Genomic DNA, 15,013 nt, shown 5'->3' with positions numbered 1-15,013 from the left:
CGTCCAGCTGCAGCCGATGCGGAGCCGGAGAAGGAGCGAGGTCTCCCTGCGAGCCAGGCCTCGCTGGGGGAGTGGTCGTGGGGGGCATCCCAGTGCCACCCGTTTGTCTGGGTGGTGGGTCGCCAGGTGTCGCCGCAGCCTCAGTCCAGTGAAGTCGCCCTCCGTCACGGCCCGACTGAGGGGCACAGTGGTGTGGTGGGCGTCCTTCGCCAAGGTGTCGACTGCCTCGTTGCCCGGGATCCCTACGTGGGCGGGGATCCAGTGCAGGGACACCGGGTGGCCTGCGTCCTGCAGCGCTGTCAGCCGGGTAGACAGCAGTGCGACTCCAAGGCTGGCGCTTTCTGGCCTCTGCAGGCCGAGGAGGGCTGCCTTGGAGTCGCAGAGGATGGCCGCTGGTACCCCAGGAAGCTCCTCGGAGAGTAGGTCGACGGCCAGGTGGAGGCCTGCCACCTCCGAATCGTCGCCGCGCGCCGAACGCTGTATGTGCGAGTGAAAGGACGCGAGGGGCGCGCGCTTTCACGGGGAGTGAACGCACGGCGGAGAAAAAAACGCGCGTTCTGCGCCGTGCTCCCTTAAGGGCTGCAGAAGTAGGCGTCTCTTTCCTCCTTTACAATCACCATATATGTAGAGCAAACGCGCCTTCTCCCGACGCGCGAGAGGCCGTGGGGGAGGGGGGGGAGGGGGAGGGAAGGGAGGCTACATTTAACTCCGGCACCCAGTGCCTATTTATATAAGAGGCTCCGGCAACAGTCACCAACGCCACACGCATTTTGAGCGAACGCGGGCAAAACGCCGACGGCGTCGACAGCAGTTCTGCGTGTTGCCGGTGCTGCTGCATGTCCAAATTTATACAGCTGATAAAGCTAATATCATTACTCTGTATAGCTCTCTACAAATTGGCTATCGCAATTGATGCTTCGCCTTTTAGGTGAAACTGCGACTTTTTTTTTTGCCGTCTGCTTTTACCGTTGGCTGTTGCCTGAACTGGCTTCGTGTATGCGAAACGAAAACGTAGTGGTGTCTTTATGATCATTATGCTGCGCTCGTTTTTACTAAAAACGAAGTGCTTCCATTTATACGCCCCTTTGCGCTGATAGAAATAAATGTGTGTGTGTGCGTGCGTGCGTTTTTGGACGCATGCGACAATTATTCGCTTCGTTCGTGAGCTGCATTTTATTTCACACCATCACAACGATTGTACGTCATTTTACCCGCCATTTCTTTTTGTATTTAATTCTATTAACGTCCCGCGTCCTATCATACACAGAATTGGCATCCTTCGTACGCATACGTTGGTTCACACCATAGGCCACATAATGAGCAACACCGTGGGCACAGACACTACGTCGCTTCAAATTTGCGCTGAATTAAAGCTATGAGCTATATATTAAGCGCAGCACAGAAGAAAACAGCAAATTGTGTAGCAGCAACAAGTTTTCATAACTAGAAACGTTTAGGCGTTCTTTCATTGTTTCATCTCGCATGGAGAATTATAGCCCCTCAAAGCGTTGGAAAAAATAATCATCCGCAGCCCTATAAGCAACAGGAAGCTCAAACTAGAAAAGAATACGATACAATTGGGCTACAAACACATCAACGACAAACTTGATGTTTGTCACGGACAGAACAACGCAGTTATGTTTGCTAACACCCAATAGAGTGTCATGACGAGTATGAAAATTCAGGCTACTGCGCGAATACAGAAGCACAGCCTATCAGACGTTAGGCAGAATTTCGCCACACTTCATTATTGTTACTGCCTTCCACAGCAGCTCACGCTCAATACAATTATGCACTGAAACAGCTCAATGCACTTTGAGATGACAAATCAGAGTGCGCCACAAATATATAACCGAACGCCATGGTCCGCTATCAGTTGTGGCTTCTGTCCAATCAGCCGCAACAGCGCATTACAACGCTTACCTGCGTCAGCTCGAGCGGCGCAGATAGATATAATGATGTTAGTAAAACTGCTACACCCCTATCGTAGAAATTTCTTCTTAAGTTGTCATTTGCGACGGCTGTTTAGGTTTTCTGCATCGACTTACACTTATTTTTGGCGGAAGTACTGAAGTTCGCACCTGTGCTACCCTTATATAGATGCATTTTTTTTCGACTACAGCGCTCGTCTTTGCAGAGGCGGCCATCGCAAGCTCGCTGACCTTACGAACGAATAGCTTTGTGAATACGCTTTTTTTTTTCGGAAGATTTTTCTCACGCGAAAATTCGCAAATTCACTTAGTGAATTCCACCCATGATTCCCAGCATTGCAGATACATAAGATTTGGCTTTGACACCAACCTTTTTTATATATCCTGAATGTATAATCATAACATTAAAACACAACACACAACTTTGAACAAAGGGACGAACACATTTATTGTCTTGATTGATGGTCATACTTAGGAAAGGTACACAGACACATTTATCTTATTGATCGGTGGTCATTATTTGTCTTGATCGGTGGGCAATTGTTTGCAACCGCTGCGCAGAGTCCACTCTCGATTCTGTTCTCGCCGTCGCTCTTCATAGGCGCGTCGCTCATCGGGAGTACGGACTACACGTGGCCTCCCTATTGCAACAACAGAAGAGAAGTGAAGTGATCATCCATAAGAAAGCAGTGCGCAGATTCCTTGGCGTGTGTGCATACTTTAGGCACATTGAGAAGGACTTATCTCGCATTGCCAAATCTCTGTTTTCGCCGAATCAGACATCGAGTTTCAGTCAAACGTCGGAAGTGTATGGATTTCAAATACTGAAATGACCCCTGCGATCGGCTCCGATACTCGCACATTTCGATGAAAACATCAAAACCAAAATTCAGGCCAACGCAAGCAGCGCAGGACTCGGTGCCGTAATTGTGAAGAGAAAAGTTGGATTCGAAGGGGCCATAGCATACGCTAGCTGGTCGCTCTCAAAACCAGAATCAAATTATTCTACGACGGAGAATGAGAGCCGCGCTATCATCTAGGCTACGTCTAAATTTCAGCAAGACCAGGGCAGCGGTGAGCGCAAAAGCTTTTTTCGAACATACGCAGCGAAATATGCAGCACCCTGTATGTATTTCCAAAAGCAATGGAAGGCTCAATAAAAAAAAAAAGTCACCGCCCCTTCCACTCCGTGAAGATGGTTGAACAGTGAAGATGTGTTAGCCGGCCGGCCGCGTCAAGCCGGCTGCAATAAGAGCGAGCGGCCGAGATGTAGTTGCATTCGCGACCGCTTGGCTAGCACGAATGACGCGACTTGCGGGAGATGGGACGCGTCGGCGTCCACGGGCAACGGCGTTCCTGGCGGGTTCCTCACGTTTTTCTATGACGTTCCCAGACAAGAGTCATTGACCAAAGCTTCGTATATACAACGAACGCTAACGCGGATTCCTCTCACATCCCACTCCACCGTTGACCTACTTCTTTTCTACACAGCCATTGGCGGGCGCGCCTCATGCTCACTTCTCCAACGCGAGTATTGGACGTATTTCTTACGTCAACCCGTATCCCCGTTCTCCTTTTCATTTGCTCCCTGTGGCAGAATTCTCACAGGGGGAAGGGGGTGACTCCAGCCCCTTTCACCCTGTTGAGCTCTTCTTTTCCTCTCCTCTCCCGCTAGGTCACGTGGCTCCTTCTTTAGCGAAGTCCGACAACGACAGCACAGGGTCCGCATAATGTGCTTTGCTGTAAAAATTGGTTGATCTCTTTTTTCAGAGCAATTGGTCGTAACACGAAAGTGAAACGTGTATTCTGAGAAGCAATGGCAGCTTCGTTGAGCATTCACAAATAAATGTCCATAAATGTGGACGAGGTTTTATTATTTGTAGTTTCGCTCGAAGGGCGAAGTAATTACTGTCATAGCAAGCACGCGAGGTCTGTGCTGCTGCTGAGCAACGTAAACATCACTACTGACACAATCACGTGTAATACGTACACCCGGCGCCATGGTGAGTGTATATGTAGCGAAATTGGGTCGCTAGTGCTCTGGCGGCATCGCCGCGCGTACGCTCACACAGATGTTCAAATGTTTGACGGCTACTATATGACTATGGGGGCGTCAGAATACACGAAGACAACTGCATGACGGCGATGGCTTGACGACGCAGGCGTGATGACGACAACGTGGCGAGAAACAGACGAAGAAGCTGCAATGACGACGGCTACTTGATAATGATGGCGTCAGATAGCGTTACAACGTCAGCATGACGAGAATCGAAAGACAAAGCTGAAATGCCGATGGTGGAATCAAGATGACGGGATCACGAAGACGATACGGCAACGAATGCATGGCGACGCAATGACGACAATGTCGCCACAACGTTGGGATAATCATGACGATTATGATGGAACAACGAAGAAGGAGCACGATGTCAATTGAACAAGGGCGGACGCAAACGGCGGGCTTTACCGCCGTTATGCGCGGAGGGCAACACTATCTGGCGGTGCTCCATAGAACAAGGGAGAAGAGCTTCGCGTCGCGGTGACCAAACTTTCCTGTCTCATTGGTAGAACTGTGCGCGCGAATGCAAGCACCTTCTGGCTTGTTGCCAATGTCTCCGCTAAAATGTTTCCAAAATAATTTGGTTCTCTCCCATCTCTCTCGTAGCGGACAGTGCAAACTGCGTAATGATATAAATAATTTGGAGGACGCTTAAGCTTTACCTTTAAGAGTGGAACGCGATTGCATTCCACGATAGCACAACCACCCTCACCACGCGGAGGGCCTCCGTGTTGGGATGGTTCGGAATGGATTTCGGGGTGGTTTTCTTGCCCGCAGACGCCGACTGCCCCCACTGCCGACGCCTGATTTATTGCGACACAGGGCTTTAACGCTATCACATTAAAAAGCTCGGCGAGGGCTTTAAAACTTCTTTCAAATAATCACCTCCCTTACCATACCGATTCGCACAGCTTTCCATTCTTTTAAATTATCGCCACTTAGCCGGAAAATGAACATAGAAACATTATACTGATGACGGAGGAGGACGTTGAACCAATGCCGTAGGTGTCATAACTGTAAATTCTTCGAAATTTTTAACAGCTTGATTGGCAATTCTTAGGACGAATACTTTGTTTCTGTAGCACGTACGGCAAAATAACGGCCACTCAGACGTCTGCCGAAAAGTTAGCTCCAGAGTGACGATTTCTAAGCAGAAAAAAAATTGATTTGTTCCTCAGTGCCGTCGTGTATTGTATTCGACAAGGCAGAAAAAAAATCACCGCATATCCACGACGTGAATGATGATGAGCGGGCGAAGCACTGGGGGAATATTTGGGTAAACCAGAGCTACGCACGAGAGAGAGAGTGAGAGCGCGCGTCGGGAAAGAACGCCCTTGTGCACCGCAGCGCCCCTAGCTACGGATGGGAGAGAGCGCGCGCATCGGGAACGAGAGAGAAAGTGAAACGAACGCATTCGGGTAAACCAGAGGTACGGACGAGAGAAAAAGAGAGCGCGCGACGGTAACGAACGCCCTTGTGCACCGCAGCGCCACTAGATACCGACGAGAGAAAGAGAGAGAGAGCGTCGGCAACGAGAGAGAAGGAGAAAGAGAAACGAGCGCATTCAGGTAAACCAGAGCTACGGACGAGACAGAGAGAGAGCGCGTCGGGAACGAACGCCCTTGTGCACCGCAGCGCCACTAGATACGGACGAGAGAAAGAGAGAGAGAGCGTCGGCAACGAGAGAGAAGGAGAAAGAGAAACGAGCGCATTCAGGTAAACCAGAGCTACGGACGAGACAGAGAGAGAGCGCGTCGGGAACGAACGCCCTTGTGCACCGCAGCGCCACTAGATACGGACGAGAGAAAGAGAGAGAGAGCGTCGGCAACGAGAGAGAAGGAGAAAGAGAAACGAGCGCATTCAGGTAAACCAGAGCTACGGACGAGACAGAGAGAGAGCGCGTCGGGAACGAACGCTCTTGTGCACTGCAGCACCCCTAGCTACAGACAAGAGAGAAAGCACGCGTCGCGAATGAACGCCCTTGTGCACCGCAGCGCCCCTAGCTACGGACGAGAGAGAGCGCGCGCGTCGGGAACGAACGCTCTTGTTAAACCCCTCAATAAAGAAAAGTAGCGCCATGTTTTGAAGATCGCTGCTTTCCTCCTCTCCTGCCCGTTCTCTCGGCGCTCGGCCCTCCGATTGCCCGAATGCTGTCACGTGATCTCGCGCGCTTTTTTACTTGCTTGTTTTTTGCTCCCGCCGCCATCGCGGTGCCAGATCATTGCGAGCGGTGTATGGAGGCACCCCGCATCGCGTCTCCTTTGCGCTTTTAAGGCGTAGTGTTCGCGATGCCGTGTTGCTCGGCATTCGGGTGCAGAACACGCGAAACAGACGGCAAGCGACTCTTCCGCATTCCATCTGCGAAGCGAGACGCGGCGCAGAGGAAGGTCCGGCTTCAAAGAATCAGCCGGTCTGATTTCAACCCAACACAATGGTCCCGGCTGTGTGAGGTAAGCGAGCGATTATTCCGCAAAACGGAAGAATCGCTATGCGAGACCGCAAAAGCAGCCTCGCATACACCTGTAAGATGACCGCTGCTGCGCTACTCAAATCCGCAAAAAGAAAAAAAAAATCTGTGGAGTAGTGTAAGGCTTCCTGCAAGCGAGCGAAGCCACTAGCCTCATTATCGACGGACTGCTTCCGCCAAATGATCGGTAGCTCAATAGTCAGTGAAACCTGTTAGACAACTGCGTATATACATCAGGTGGATCATTCACTCCCGCAGCGTAGTCATTGTTAGAGGCCCACTGTGCACGTTAGCCGCTGGCCAACGAGGGACTGGAGCTACTATAACGCAGAGATTACGGCGCTAGGTCAACCAACACCGAGGTCGCGAGTGGCATGACTCAGTTAAAGCCCGACTTAGAGGCTTTAGGCTCACTGTATCACCGCTAATAGTACAGCCATCTAAGCGCAACAGCATTTATGCGTCCTCTCGTTGTTTCTGCAGCCAGTCATAATACAACGCGAAAAATTCCGATCAAAATACGAGTTCAAGAGCGCGAGCGACACGTAGCCACATCGTTTCATTCGGAGAGCGTCTGCTAGTTCAGCACCGCGTAGGGGGAGCCACGGTCGACGGAAGAGAGAGTGAACACCGGCGCAGGAGGAGGAGATGGCGCTATATTTTTTATTGAGGGGTTTTACGCTCTTGTGCACCGCAGCGCCCCTAGCTACGGACGAGAGAGAGCGCGCGTCGCGAATGAACGCCCTTGTAAAATCCCTCTATATAAAAAGTAGCGACACGCTTTGAAGAATGCCGCCGCCTCCGCGCATGTCCTGTCTGAGGCGGACGCCGCGTCGCTATTGGCCCAATTGCATCACGTGGGCCGTCGCGCCGCCAGGTGCTGGCTGCATTTGTTTATGATCGCACTCCATCGCCATTTTCGCCCGAGAAGCGCCTACCGACTGGCGAGGAGCACAACGATGGCGGCGAGCACAGTCGGCGATCGTCGAAATCTGAACAGCAGCGAAACACGTCGGCTTTCATACATGAGTCATCGAAGGTTCGACAGTAATCCCTGTTGCCCGCGTGTCTTCAAGAAAGTACTACACAATTCAAGACACTCAATCAGACTACATAAGCGTCGGTGACAACAGACAACGGATAGACGCATCGATAACGTTAATTTGAGAAACTTCCGATACATGCAGGCGAGTCCTGCGCCGAGCGATTACGTTTAACATTTGTTAACCGGTGAAAAGCGGTCACGTGTGAAAGATAAACACGTGCACGTGTTTCAAGTGGTGTAGGCGGCGCCACGGTCGAGAAAGGAGCACGAAAGAGAGGAGAAACGAGGAGGAGTAAAGGCGGAGGAGGAGAGTGTCGCTACTTTTTACACAGAGGGGCTTTACGCCCGTGTGCACCGCAACGCCCCTAGCTACGGATGAGAGAGAGAGAGAGAGAGCGTGTCGGGAACGAGAGAGAAAGAGAAACGAACGCATTCCGGTAAACCAGTGGTACGGACGAGAGAGAAAGAGAGCGCGCGTTGGGAAGGAACGCCCTTGTGCACCGCAGCGCCCCTATACTCGGCGACAGCTTTTCTTGACATTGGAGCGAAGGTAGAGTGACCTAGAATATTGGAGAGTGTCCAAAGCGCCGGCTCCGGCGAGGGCCTTTTTCTGTGAACTGCCGCGCCGCGCCGCTGCTGCTCCGGACCCGTGGGCTTTTCGCGCTCGCGAAGCGCGCGGGAAGCGAAGGTCGTCTGCTACGCGCTGTAGTTTTTTGCATTCATTTTCCACGCAAAGCACTTAAACTCTATTTAACTTCAACAGTGTGGTGCTGCATGGAGCTTACCCATCTTTGAGCGTATCTTTGTGCTTGGGCAGCAAGATAATGCGAAAACTAACGTATCAAACTGATCAGCGCGGCCTAGCTCCGGTGCTAGAATTCGGGAACAGTATTACTGTAATTGTGCGTGACTAGAAACGCGCTAAATGAGCCCGCGCAAGAAAAGAACGTAAAAAAAAAACGTTATTCGCATGGGTACGCGGGCAATAGCACCATGCTTGCAAGAATAAACCAACGAAAAATGTAAATTACTCGCGCAGTCAAGTGAAATACTTACGTGCGTGCCGTGACCGCTTCGCTCACCGCTACGCGCATTTCGCTCACGGTTAGTAGTAGTTTAGAGCCATATGCATATGTATTTATTCATAATTTTTTTAACCTCGACAATACCTTATTATGAACAGAGCTCCGTGAGAAGGTGTAAGGGAAACACGAGAAAGAACAGAGGAGGCCCTAACGCCGCAATATTGTTGGCTTATTTCGCTTCAGAGATAGCGTACACGAACAATTCTTGCTGTACGCTATCTCCTCAATACAAACTTCGCTCATAATGTACCTTAAGGTTCACAGTGAGTGAAGCTGGTTTCAAATTCAGACATTCGAAAGAAAAGATATTCCAGCCAATATGTAAACAAACATTAAAAAGGTGAACAAATATATATTTTTCTACATTGAAATGAATAGATAGCTACCACTGGGGCCTAGCTATTCACTCATTTCTTATGCAAAAGTTATTGCAGCAATAGCCTTGTTTCCGTGAATCCTCTCTGAAATTACCAACATATAACTTCTCATGTTATTGCTTAACGTGTGATTTTTTTACATAAAATAACAAGCATTCATGGCGCGTGACGATGTTTGTGCTTGCATTATATTGAGTGGAAAATCGTCTTAAAGATTACAATCTTTTATGCACTACAAATATTGCTATTGATTCTACATATCCCCAAAATAGTTACCTTATATCATTAAAACATGAGAAGTTTATGTTCTGGTAATTGCCTCTTTCATTACGTAACTACAAGTACATAATTATTTATCAGTAATTATATTTGCTGTGTTCGAACCAGCGAGCATAAGCATTAAATATTCCTAAAGTTACTTTTATGTTAGAATTTGCTTAGTGTTTGCACTCTTGCAATACAAGAAGGCGAAAGACGAGTTGCACATCCGTAATGCGTCACGTTCGTTTTCTGACGTTCGCTCGTAATTATGAAATAAGGCATACGTACACAATGTTGCACTGTTGGCGTTTTATTTATTTTGGTTTGTCTTGATTTTTTTTTTCGCCGTATATTTCTCGCGTACCCTTTACCTACATGCCGTGGTAGCTTAGTGGCTTTGGTAGGTTGTACTGCTGTACGCGGGTTCGATTCCTGGCTACGCCGGCTTACATTTCGATGGAGGCGAAATGCATAAAACACCCGTGTACATAGATATAGGTGCACGTTAAAGAACCCCAGGCGGTCGAAATTGCCGGAGCCCTCCGATACGGCGTTTCTCATAGCCATATTGTGATTTTTGGATGTGAAACCCCAGAAATTATCATTGCTATTATTACCCTTTACCTGTGCTCTCAGTTCTTCATGATATATGAGCAAGTTCGACAGCTGAGATCGAGATTGGCATTCAACACGTTCTTATGGTCAGACCCACACCATCAGAGGGATTTCTGGCCGAAAAATGCGGGTTTGCACCACACGTGATATTGTTGTCGTTAATCGCCACGTGAATGCAAGTATGTCAAGTTACTAATGCCATGACCCATCAGTCATCTTAGTCACACATTTGTGCCTTTCCACGCTATACTTTGGAATATATACCAAGTGAACGAGACGCGAGAGTTACGTGGTTTGTATTTATTTTTGGTACCGCGGCCCCACCGACGGACACATTACGCTTCCCAAGAGCCTGTTATGGATTTCGCCTTAACAAAGAGATAGCATAGCGCGGGAGGCAGTCTTATAAAACAAATCGAATGCATTAATTAAAAGAGAGGAAACGATAGGGTGAGAAAGCGTTAGCATGAGCTAACCATATCTGCCACATTATCCTGGTTATCATCGCGATCTCCAGCTTATTTTCTCCTGCAGCACGTTCGCGTTGCTCATTCCACGCATAACTAAATGAAGTAAGCGCGCGGAATGCGTCACTCAAACAGCCGCGTAAGCGCGCACCAAGCGAGCTAGAAGGAAATATATAAAAAAAATACGAGTATTCACAGCCGGCAAACACGTTCTCTGTGCGGTGAGTCACTGCGGTATTACCTTGCGGTGACGTGGTACTTAATATATCCCAAATTATTGCGATGTTGGCTAATAGCAACCAAAATATCATGCTCGTAGCAGACGCCCGCCGCATTGGCGCGGCTTCCGCAGCGGAGAAAGCCCACGATGATGATGATGATTTATTGGCATCCCCTTTGAAATGGGGTGGCGACAAATAGTCACCTAGCCTGCTTGATTTAATCAGGTATACTACACATGTTCTTTATCTCGCATTTTTGTATACCTTTTTCAAAAATTTAGCTTGTACCGCTGCCTATGATTTTAAGAGATCAGGTCGTATCGATCTTTTCCCTGCTTTTTTTCCACCAGTACTCTAATCGTCTCTTGCTGATCTCTACGGCTGATCTGTTTATGTTTCCTTCCACTTTAAACCCAAGCGCTTCTGGGAGTTGCACGTTACCTACGGTTCTCGCTGGGTGGATCCCGTCGCATTCCATTAGAATGTGCTGAGTGGTCTCTGGATCTTTATTGCAGCATACACATGTCTCATCTAGTTCCGAATATTTGTTCCGATATGTTTTCGTCCTTAGGCAACCGGCTCGAGCCTCAAATAGCAAGGCACTGCCCTTTGTGTTATCGTACAGATTTTCCCTTCTAATTTCTTTCTTCTCATTCTTGTAAATCTCCATTGTCCTTTTCGTTTCCATTCTTTGCATCCAATTCACGGTCTCTATTTCTCTCACTTTCTTTCTGATGACGCCTGGTTGTCTATTTACAGTTTCGATTATCCTGTACTTGGTTGCCAACTTCCTTGACCTCTTCCTCCATTCTGTGTCCACGCTTTTCATGTAGAGATACTTGTGCACTTTAGCCGCCCATTTATTTTCATCCATGTTCCTGAGCCTTTCTTCAAAACTAATTTTGCTTTGTGCTTCTCTGACTTCAAAAGAGGCCCAACCCATGTCTCCATGCACTGCCTCATTTGTCGTATTACCGTGTGCTCCCAAAGCCAACCGGCCTACTGATCTTTGGTTAACTTCTAAACCCGCCAATATATCCGATTTTAAGCATATAATGGCATTTGCGAATGTTAGCGCTGGCACCATTACTCCTTTCCAGATTCCACGCACCACCTCATACTTATTGTGGCCCCACAGTGCTCTGTGTTTCATTAATGCTGCATTCCGCTTCCCCTTTATTTTCAGATTATCTTGGTGGTTGCTTGAGTAATTCTTTCCTTCGTTTATGTGTACGCCGAGGTACTTATATTGCTTCACTATGGGTATTACTTGCTGTTGAATTGACACCACGAAGTTACTCGTGTTTTCATTAAAGATCATAATCCCTGATTTCTCTGTGCTAAACTTAAGGCCTAGATTTGTCGCTGCGTTCCCACAGATATTCGCAAGTATCTGTAAATCTTTTTTATTGTCCGCTAGTAGCACAATGTCGTCTGCGTACATCAATCCAGGGACCTTTTGTTGCACCATTTGTCCATTACGCATGTAGGATAAATCAAAACCTAATTCGCTGTTTTCCAGTCGTCTTTCTATGCCCTTGACGTAAAGCGTGAACAACAATGGTGACAGAGGGCATCCTTGCTTCAATCCTTGGTGAATTCCCACCATTTCATTTCCTTTTCGACCTTCCCATGCCACTTGTACTTGGTTGTCTCGATATATCTCCCTCAGCAGCTCCACGAAATCGTCATCTATGCCTTCGTATTGAAGAATATCCCACAACAATTCCCTGTCTACGTTGTCATAAGCTCCTTTAATATCTAGAAATGCTACCATAAAGGTCTTTTCTGAGCTACTGAAATCTCTATGCACTGAGTTAGTACAAACATATTGTCTTCTAAGCGTCTGCCTGGCCTGAACCCATTCTGTAGTTCCCCCAATACACCGTTTTCCTCCACCCACTTCGACAGTTCTAATTTTATGGCTTGCATTGCCATTCTATATATCACCGACGTTACTGTAACTGGCCTGTACGAGCTCGTCTTATCCTTATCTCCTTTGCCTTTGTAGATGAGATTCATCTTGCTTTCACGCCATCCAACGGGAATATTCTTTGTTCTAATCACTTGCTCTATGGCATTAGTCAGCAGTGCCTTGCTTTTTGGACCGAGGTTTTTGATTAGCTGTATTGGGATTTCATCGGGTCCTGCTGCCGTGTTGTTAGGGACATTTTCTGCTGCCTTTTTCCAATAGAAGCTTTCTATGCTGAATTTTGATCTCTCAAGCCTCTCTGTTGTTGCTGGATCTGTTGTCTGAACTACATTTTTTCTCGTACCGAAGTAATGCCTGATAACGTCTGTGATGTACCGCAGCGCATCATCGCCTTCATAGATGTTACCGTCTTCATCCCTTATAGCCGTTTGCGAGTTTCTAGTTGGAGTTCCGAGTGCTTTTATATGGTTCCAGAATCTTTTTGGGGCGCCTTTGTCTCTTTTGTGAATGTTATGCACCCAACGATCACTTGCGCATTTAATTTTCTCTTGCACGAGCTCACTCGCAACCCTTTTCTTTTCTCTGTATGTATTCCATCTAAGGAGCACCTCTTCTTCTTGTAATCCACGGGTCCGGTACAGCAGCGCCGCGGCGCGGGAGTTCACACAAAAAGGTCCTCGCTCCTCCCATGCTTTCGCGCGGCGCTTTGGACACTCTCCCATATTCTAGGTCACTCTAGCGAAGGCTACGGAGGCGGGGCCTCCGCACATTTTTGTTACTAGTCCGGCAGCTTGCAGCCGATTTCAGTTCCAGTTTCGGTTTTCGCTAGCTCGCAGCGCTAGTGTGTTTAGCAAAACGTATGCATGCAAAATGGGAACGTTAGAGGTAAACTTTGATGAGTTTGCATACATGCAGCTAATTATTGTCCTGTATATATACTGGTACACAGAAAACTTTCCGCTGTACAGAAGGTTTTCCCAGCATTATTCAACCTTTATAACAGTGAAGCTTAGGTTCCGTGTTCAGTCAACAAAAAGTGTGGCAGCCCAGGATATACGGGTAAGCGCCACTCGTGATCGAATGTTAACGTTTACAGTATTAAGCCCTGGTACAGGCGAAAAGGAAGGCCGGTTGCGGCACGATCCTTCCACGCGCGTGTCTTGTTTCAGTTTTGCTGTATTCGGTTTACGCCCACAAAGATTGTCAGCAATGATCGGCGCAGACTGCGCCTCAGTGTTCGAGAAGCTTCACAAGTGTAGTACATCGTTTTGTTAAGATTGCGCGCAAGACGCGAACAGTCAAGCTTATTTCAGTTTGTGCGACCACCAGTGAGAAGGCTGGAAAGTTCGATGCGTGATGTATAAAAGACGGCGCGTCCCAACGATGATCAGCTTTTCCACGGTCGATGCTGTACTCGCCGCTATCAGTGCCAGTGTGTATTGCTGTAATCTGACTTTCCGTTTACCGGCCGACTGCTGCCTTCATCAACGTCACGACCCCGTGACAATATAATAGCTATGCAAACTATGCAAGGTGACAAATGTGGCCAAGCAACACCGCAGCTAAAATACGCAAGTACCATGATGCCGCAGAATTGGAAGATTTTAGGAGAGCTTACGATTATTTGAAGAGAGACTGATACAGATTCGTTTATCGAGCTTCGCTGGTCAAGCACCTTCATGTAGTGTGATGGCCGTCGATGTTTTTTCCATCCTTGTGCATGCAGTGTGTAACAGGTATTGTCCATAATACCAATTGTTATTAGTAGAAAAAAAACAATGCATAAAAACAGTTCATATCTTTTATTGCATCACAGCCATACACAAAAATTTTCCAGGCCCGTGTATTTAGATTTAGATGCACGTTAAAAAAACCCAGGTGGTGAAAATTTCTGGAGCCCTCCACTACGACCTCTCTCATAATTATATCGTGGTTTTGGGACGGTAAACCCCATCAATTATTATTAACATAACATTTTGCACTTGTGGCACAGAACGTGATAGCCATAACTCGTTGCTAGCATTGCTTGCCATAAGAACCATTTATAATAAACAAATTAAAATAGGTAAGAGCAGGAACACATTGATAACGAAGAATGAGACGGTAGAATACATTAGGAAATGAGTAAATGAAAAACAAAACAATGACAAGAAACGGTATCACACTTTCAGGTCCCATTGAGACAGCGATGAAACAAGGCATCAATCACTGTTGGCATGAGATCACACAGAAAAATGAACACAATTTTTAACACTTCAATCCTCAACTAAGAAATGTGGTTCTCGCTGATGCAGCGTATAATGTAAATGTTAAGTAAATGTATAATGTAAATGTAAAGCCGCCGTGACAGTACAGTGCACAGTACACGGTCGCTGACACAAAAAGCACAGGTTTGAGCCTGTCGCATTTCAATGGATCAGAAATGCCAGACGCCCGTGTACATATGTTTCGGTGCATGTTAAACAACACCTGGTGGTCAAAACTTGTACAACCCTCTAGCACGGCATGTCGCATAATAACATCGTCGTTTTGGCACACAATACCCCAACAATTAT

The sequence above is a fragment of the Dermacentor silvarum genome, chromosome 9 (assembly GCF_013339745.2).
Source record: "Dermacentor silvarum isolate Dsil-2018 chromosome 9, BIME_Dsil_1.4, whole genome shotgun sequence".
Classification (NCBI taxonomy): Eukaryota; Metazoa; Arthropoda; class Arachnida; order Ixodida; family Ixodidae; genus Dermacentor; species Dermacentor silvarum.
This window is presented reverse-complemented; position numbering follows the sequence as displayed.